Consider the following 6,998-nt stretch of genomic DNA (forward strand, 5'->3'; position numbering starts at 1 on the left):
TTTAAAAATTTATTAATCTACCAATTGCTAAGATAAAACCACAGAACTGGGCACTGAAGCACTGAAGAGGAGTTGGAGTGGTTCTCAGTGGTACACCAAGAAGCCTAAGGCCTCAAAGCAGAGAGTATGACATCTTTGTCATTGGTTACGGTTCCTGTGGTCACCTGGCAGGTTGGGGAACAGAGCGAAATAAGGGTGAAGGGCATAATGTGAATATCTTACTATGTCTAAACACCCAAATCAAAATACAAAACACATTAAATATATGAGATAAATATGGGCCATTATACATTTGGCATATTTTTCACTTATTCATCTTAATATATGTCAGATTTATAATCCATGCGACATCTAGCATATTGTGGAGATTTAATAGAATTTTAAGATAACTAAGAAAATAAATTATTTTATTAGATTCTGTTGGTCAATCACAATGCTTATGACCAAAAGGCAAAAGAGACATTAGTTATCAAAAGACTCTGCTATTGATTGTGAATCCTTTAGAATATAACCTGCTAAATTTAAGGCCTTTTTTTCTCTCTCATTATTTTTTGAGATAGGGTTTCACTCTGTCACCCAGGTTGGTGTGTAGTGGTGCAAACAAGGCTCATTGCAGCCTCGATTTCCTGGGCTCAAGAGATTCTTCTGCCTCAGCCTCCTGAGTAGCTGGGACCACAAGTGTGCACCATCACACCTGGATATTTTTAAAATATTTTGTAGAGATGGAGTCTTGCCATGTTGCCCAGGCTAGACTTCAGCTTCTGGGCTCAAGGGATCTTCCTGCCTCGAGCTCCTAAAGTGCTGGGATTACAGGCGTGAGCCACCACACTTGACCTTCTTTTCCCTATCTTTAAAAGGCCATAATAATGCTGATTTCTCAGCAGCTCTCTGGGGAGTAACTTGTAAACAATGTCTAAAGGCTTCAATAACTTATGAGTGCCTTATAAAGCTAAGTTAATACTGACAGGTGTTATGGGCTGAATGTTTGTTTCCCTTCCTCTCCAAATTTCTTATGTTGAAGCCCTAACCATCAATGCAATGGTATTTGGAGGTATGGCCTTCTGGAAGGAATTAGGTTCAGAGGAAGTTATGAGAATGGGGCCACCATGATGAAATTAGCATCTTTATAAGAAAAGGAAAAGACCAGAACCCTCCCTCTCCCTGCCTTGTGAGGACTCAGCGAGAAGGCAGCCATCTGCAAGCCAGGAAGAGAGCCTGCACTGGGGTACTAAGTGGGATGGTACCAGCAAGAAGGCAGCCATCTGCAAGCCAGGAAGAGAGCCCTCACTAGGGTACCAAGTGGGGTGGTATCTCAATCTTGGATTTCCCAGATTCTAGAACTGTGAGAAATAAACTCTTGTTCTTTAAGGCACCCAGTTTATATTTGTTATGGCAGCCTGAGCTGACTAAGACAACTGGGTATCTCAAGTCACATACAACTCTGTAGTTTCAGATGGTGAAGAGTGGAGTGAGTGGGAGGTCTCAAGACCGGCTGGAGGCAGTCATGAGCTTTAAGAAATATTGCATGTGAACATTGTGACGGTAAAGATATAGACATTACTGTTATTTATTTGGGGATATAATTCCAGGAGCAATACAATATGTACCAAACAGAATCAAATGAATAATGTAGCAAAATTTTGAAATACTTACCAAAAGGTAAGGTTCTTACAGAGCCCGGGAAGGTTATTTCAGGTCCTCACCTAAAACTCTAGTTAACTTGGCTTGTTTGTTATCACTCCTCTGAATGATACAAAGCAAAAAGGTAACCGAATTCCCCAAGCTTGACTCAGCATGCCCTTTCTTTCCCCACCTTCACTTTTTTTTGGTCTCATTTTGAGACAGAGTCTTGCTTTGTCACCTAGGCTGGAGTATAGTGGCCTGGTTACTACTCACTGCAGCCTTGATCTCCTGGGCTCAAGCAGTCCTCCCACCCCAGCTTCCTGAGTAGCTGGGACTACAGCCATGTATCACCACACCCTGCTATGATTTTTTTTTTTTGTAGAGACAAGTTCTCGCTTTGTTGCCCAGACTAATCTCAGACTCCTGGCCTCAAGCAATCCTCCTGCTTTGGCCTCCCTGCTGGAATGGCTGGTCTCTTTCCCCTTTTATCATTTTTTCCTCTCTTTTCCAGGCTCAAGCCCTCTCTTCAGCAACAGTAGCATCTTGTTACCCTTATCTTACTCACATATATACAGAAGGCTGTCACCAATGAGAACTAATTTGAGTTATTCACATTGAAACCTCACCTACTGTAAAATACATGCCACAAGTAGACTGAAATTCTAACAAATAGAAACTTACACATTTTAGTTAGTGTGTTTTTGGTAAAGAGATTTCATATCTTGTGGAAACTTCAATGGGTTAACAGTGGTTGCCTGGACTGTTTCATTAAGAAGAGCTCGGAGGGGAGCCGTGGCTCAAGCCTGTAATCCCAGCACTTTGGGAGGCGGAGATGGGCGGATCACGAGGTCAGGAACTCGAGACCATCCTGGCTAACACGGTGAAACCCCGTCTCTACTAAAAAATATAAAAAACTAGCCGGGCGAGGTGGCGGGCGCCTGTAGTCCCAGCTACTCAGGAGGCTGAGGCAGGAGAATGGCGTGAACCACTGCACTCCAGCCTGGGCGACGGAGCAAGACTCCGTCTCAAAAAAAAAAAGAGCTCTGGAGTCAAATCTGAGCTCAGGATGAAGGAGAACCTTGACAGGTTAGTGATGCCAAACATGTCTACACAGGATTAGTCGGGGGATTCCGTGTTCCTGTGTCGGATCTTCCATCTATAGGTAAACGTACTGCCTCCTCTACAAATCCTCTTTTTACTCATGTGTTGTCACGGCTTCATATGATTTTACAGGCTGTTTCTTCTGGCTGCAATACCCTTTCTTGTTTGCACACCTGAGAGCTTTCATTATTTTTTCAAGACTGTGTTCACACTTTACCTTTTTTCCAAAGCCTCTCCCAGCTTCTCAAATCTTCTTTTGACATCACTGGATTGTGAACTTCTGGTTTCTCACCAGTCTCTGCAGCACCTGAAGAGGGCCCAGCTAAAAGTGAGCACCAAAAGAATGATAAGGGAGTAAATGTTCACACACAAGAAAAAACACAAACTAGTGGAGGAAAAGAGAAGACAAGCAGTATCTAATATAGGAAGTTAAGCATGCAAAGAACACAAAAAAAGTGACTTGCAGTATTGTAGGTATTTGGAAGCAAAGAAAAATCTGGGGATAAGGCAAAGAAGCATGGAGGAAATGACATTTGAGTGACACTTTGACAAACATAATATTTTGAGAGAGATGGCAAGGATCATTGCCATAAAGGCAGTGTAGGTAAGGATGAAAATGTCCTCAAAAAGGCATTTATGTCATTTTATATCACTGACAATATAATGTAAACTAGTTTATAAAACAGCCTCTGTTCTGTAGAATAAATAGTAAGAGAAGATGAGAATCTATTTTGTAGAAGAAGTTCAAGATCAGATCCCACTCTCCCTCTGGGAACAAATCTAAGAGCAGAAACACTAAAGAATTATTGGAACAATGAAGGAAAAAATGGAGATAAGTTACCCAAAATAAACTTTCCTGCATCTTACGTTTGCTTAATTAGGTCTGCCAACAAGGTCCTGATGGAATAATAAATAAAAGTAGTGATCATTACTTAGAAAGAAGTAAAGCTAAAGAGGGCAAGGCATGGAATATTGACTAAATGAGGAAATTATTCTGCAGTGAAACCTCTGTTTCATACTTGCCAGGGAACTTGAAATGGGAACTATAAGAGGTATAAGATAACTCATCTTTGTAGAAACATTTGGCTTCAAACTATTGTGGTTTGACTTTGAATTTTTGCCTAGATTATCTTGTAATTCTGTTTTTTTTTTTTTGTTTGTTTATAAAATAGGAATAATGATGGTTATCATGATGATGACTGAAAAAACTTTTGTAAGGATTAAGTAACCTAATCGAGTTCCTTGCACATAATAGGACCCTAAAGCAATGTATGGTGGCTTCTGTGAGTGCTAGGCATTATGCCCTATGAGTTCTACTATGCACTAGGCATTTTAGTATATGTTATCTGATAGTGTTCTCAACATCACTTTTAATAGGTATTATGAAAACCAGGATACAGTCAAACAAATGTCCTCAGAGAGTTAGGTAAATCCTCAGATTCCATATTTAGTAAATGGCAGACCTAGATCTTAAAGACTGGATGGCCTGGCAACAAAAGATATAATAATTCCGTTATACCATGCTCCTTCACAAACATGTGACAATTTGAGCGCAATTTTTTTTCCCTTTTCATTTTGTCTACTACTAGCCTTGACTCTAGCTTTTGAGCTTTCACTTACCTTTGAGAGTATGTAGATGTCATTTGTGAATGCACCTATATGTATATATTTAACTCTCCTGATCACCATTGTACCAAATTGTAAATGGACCTTGAGAAGTAGGTCAGTTAAAAATTTTGCTGTATATTTGTTTGATTTTGGTTTTTGTTACATTTGGTTTTGTTTGGTATAACTTTGTATAAACCTAGAAAAATGTCAGTTAGAAATGGTTTCTCTGTCCTGAGCTTAGAGCAAGAGTTCTTAAAGTGCAATCCCAGATCAGCAGCATTGCATCACCTGGGAATTTGTGAGAGAAGCAAATTCTTGGACCATATACCCCAGGCCTAATGAATCAGAAATTTGAAGGGGAAGAAGGTGGCTGGCAGGCAGCAGTCTTATGTTTTAACAAACCCTTTAGGCAATTCTAGAGGGTACTGTAGTTTGGGAACCACTGACATAGGGCGTAAGCAGCATGTAATTTAGCTTTTGATAATAGGTTATACTTATAGTGCATTGGTAACTTTTACCTTTCTTTTTTGCTAAGTATAATAAGAAATACTGGTTGTAAACAACTTCAGAATGTCATTTTAAAAATCCACTGACTTGCTTCTAATCAATATATTAAATATCCTTACTATATCTGCTTTATTATTATTATTATTATTAATTTTCCCTAGGAAAAAGTCTTTTTTTTATTATTATACTTTAAGTTCTAGGGTACATGTGCACAACATGCAGGTCTGTTACATATGTATACATGTGCCATGTTGATGTGCTGCACCCATTAACTCATCATTTACATTAGGTATTTCTCCTAATGCTCTCCCTCCCCCAACGCCCCCCGACCCACCCACAACAGGCCCCTATGTGTGATGTTCCCTGCCCTGTGTCCAAGTGTTCTCATTGTTCAATTCCCACCTATGAGTGAGAACATGTGGTGTTTGGTTTTCTGTCCTTGTGAAAGTTTGCTCAGAATGATGGTTTCCAGCTTCATCCATGTCCCTACAAAGGACATGAACTCATCCTTTTCTATGGCTGCATAGGATTCCATGGTATGTATGTACCACATTTTCTTAATCCAGTCTATCATTGATGGACATTTGGGTTGGTTCCAAGTCTTTGCTATTGTGAATAGTGCCGCAATAAACATACATGTGCATATGTCTTTATAGTAGCATGATTTATACTTCTTTGGGTATATACCCAGTAATGGGATCACTGGGTCAAATGGTAATTCTAGTTCTAGATCCTTGAGAAATCGCCACACTGTCTTCTACAATGGTTGAACCAGTTTACACTCCCCCCCCAAAAAAGTAAAAGTGTAAAAAGCTTTTACACTTTTACAACAGTATAAAAGCGTTCCTATTTCTCCACGTCCTCTCCAGCACCTGTTGTTTCCTGACTTTTTAATGATTGCCATTCTAACTGGTGTGAGATGGTATCTCATTGTGGTTTTGTTTCGCATTTCTCTAATGACCAGTGATGATGAGCATTTTTATGTGTCTGTTGGCTGCATAGATGTCTTCTTTTGAGAAGTGTCTGTTCATATGCTTTGCCCACTTTTTGATGGGGTGTTTTTTTTCTTGTAAATTTGTTTGAGTTCTTTGTAGATTCTGGATATTAGCCCTTTGTCAGATGGTTAGATTGCAAACATTTTCTCCCATTCTGTAGGTTGCCTGTTCACTCTGATGGTAGTTTCTTTTGCCGTGCAGAAGCTCTTTAGTTTGATTAGATCCCATTTGCCTATTTTGGCTTTTGGTGCCATTGCTTTTTGTGTTTTAGTCATAAAGTTCTTGCCCATCCCTATGTCCTGAATGGTATTACCTAGGTTTTCTTCTAGAGTTTTTATGGTTTTAGGGCTAACATTTAAGTCTTTAATCCATCTTGAATTAATTTTTGTATAAGGTGTAAGGAAGGGATCAAGTTTCAGCTTTCTACATATGGCTAGCCAGTTTTCTCAGCACCATTTATTAAATAGGGAATCCTTTCCCCATTTCTTGTTTTTGTCAGGTTTCTGAAAGATCAGATGGTTGTAAATGTGTGGTGTTATTTCTGAGGCCTCTGTTCTGTTCCATTGGTCTCTCTCTCTGTTTTGGTACCAGTACCAAACAGGCTTTCTTCAGAGCTGTCACCCGGCTTTGATGAAACAACCATGACACTGACCCTAGACTAAGGTTTGAATTCTGCCTAAGTCACTCACTACCTCGGTTACCTTAGATAATTTACTTGATTTCTCTCTTTCTAGTTTTTTTTTTTTTTTTTTCCTGTAAAATGAGGAAGAGATTGGTACAGTCTCCTTTGCATTACTGTGAGGATTGCCAAGGGTCTGGATCACAGTTGGTTCTTCCGTGGGAATCATTGCCATCATCGTCATTGCCCTGTGTGCGGCCTTCCTTCCGCCAGCTTCTGTGTCCTCGGTGACATCATAAAATCAGGGAAAGGGAAGTCTGGAAACACTGGCCGTTGAAGAATACGGTTTCTGAGAATTTCCACTCTGAATTTGCTTTCAGTTCAGTGTTATCGCCACCCTGTGGATTTCTTGGGTAATGAGACTCAGACCGGGAAGTGAAAACGGGGATTTTCAGCAAATCGGTTCCAGTAAATCTCAGCTGCTCTTGTGGGCGCCCTCTTTTGAGCACCGGAGGAATGAGCACAGTCCTTCATTCTTTTGGTTT

The sequence above is a fragment of the Macaca nemestrina genome, chromosome 10, assembly GCF_043159975.1.
Source record: "Macaca nemestrina isolate mMacNem1 chromosome 10, mMacNem.hap1, whole genome shotgun sequence".
NCBI classification, from domain to species: domain Eukaryota; kingdom Metazoa; phylum Chordata; class Mammalia; order Primates; family Cercopithecidae; genus Macaca; species Macaca nemestrina.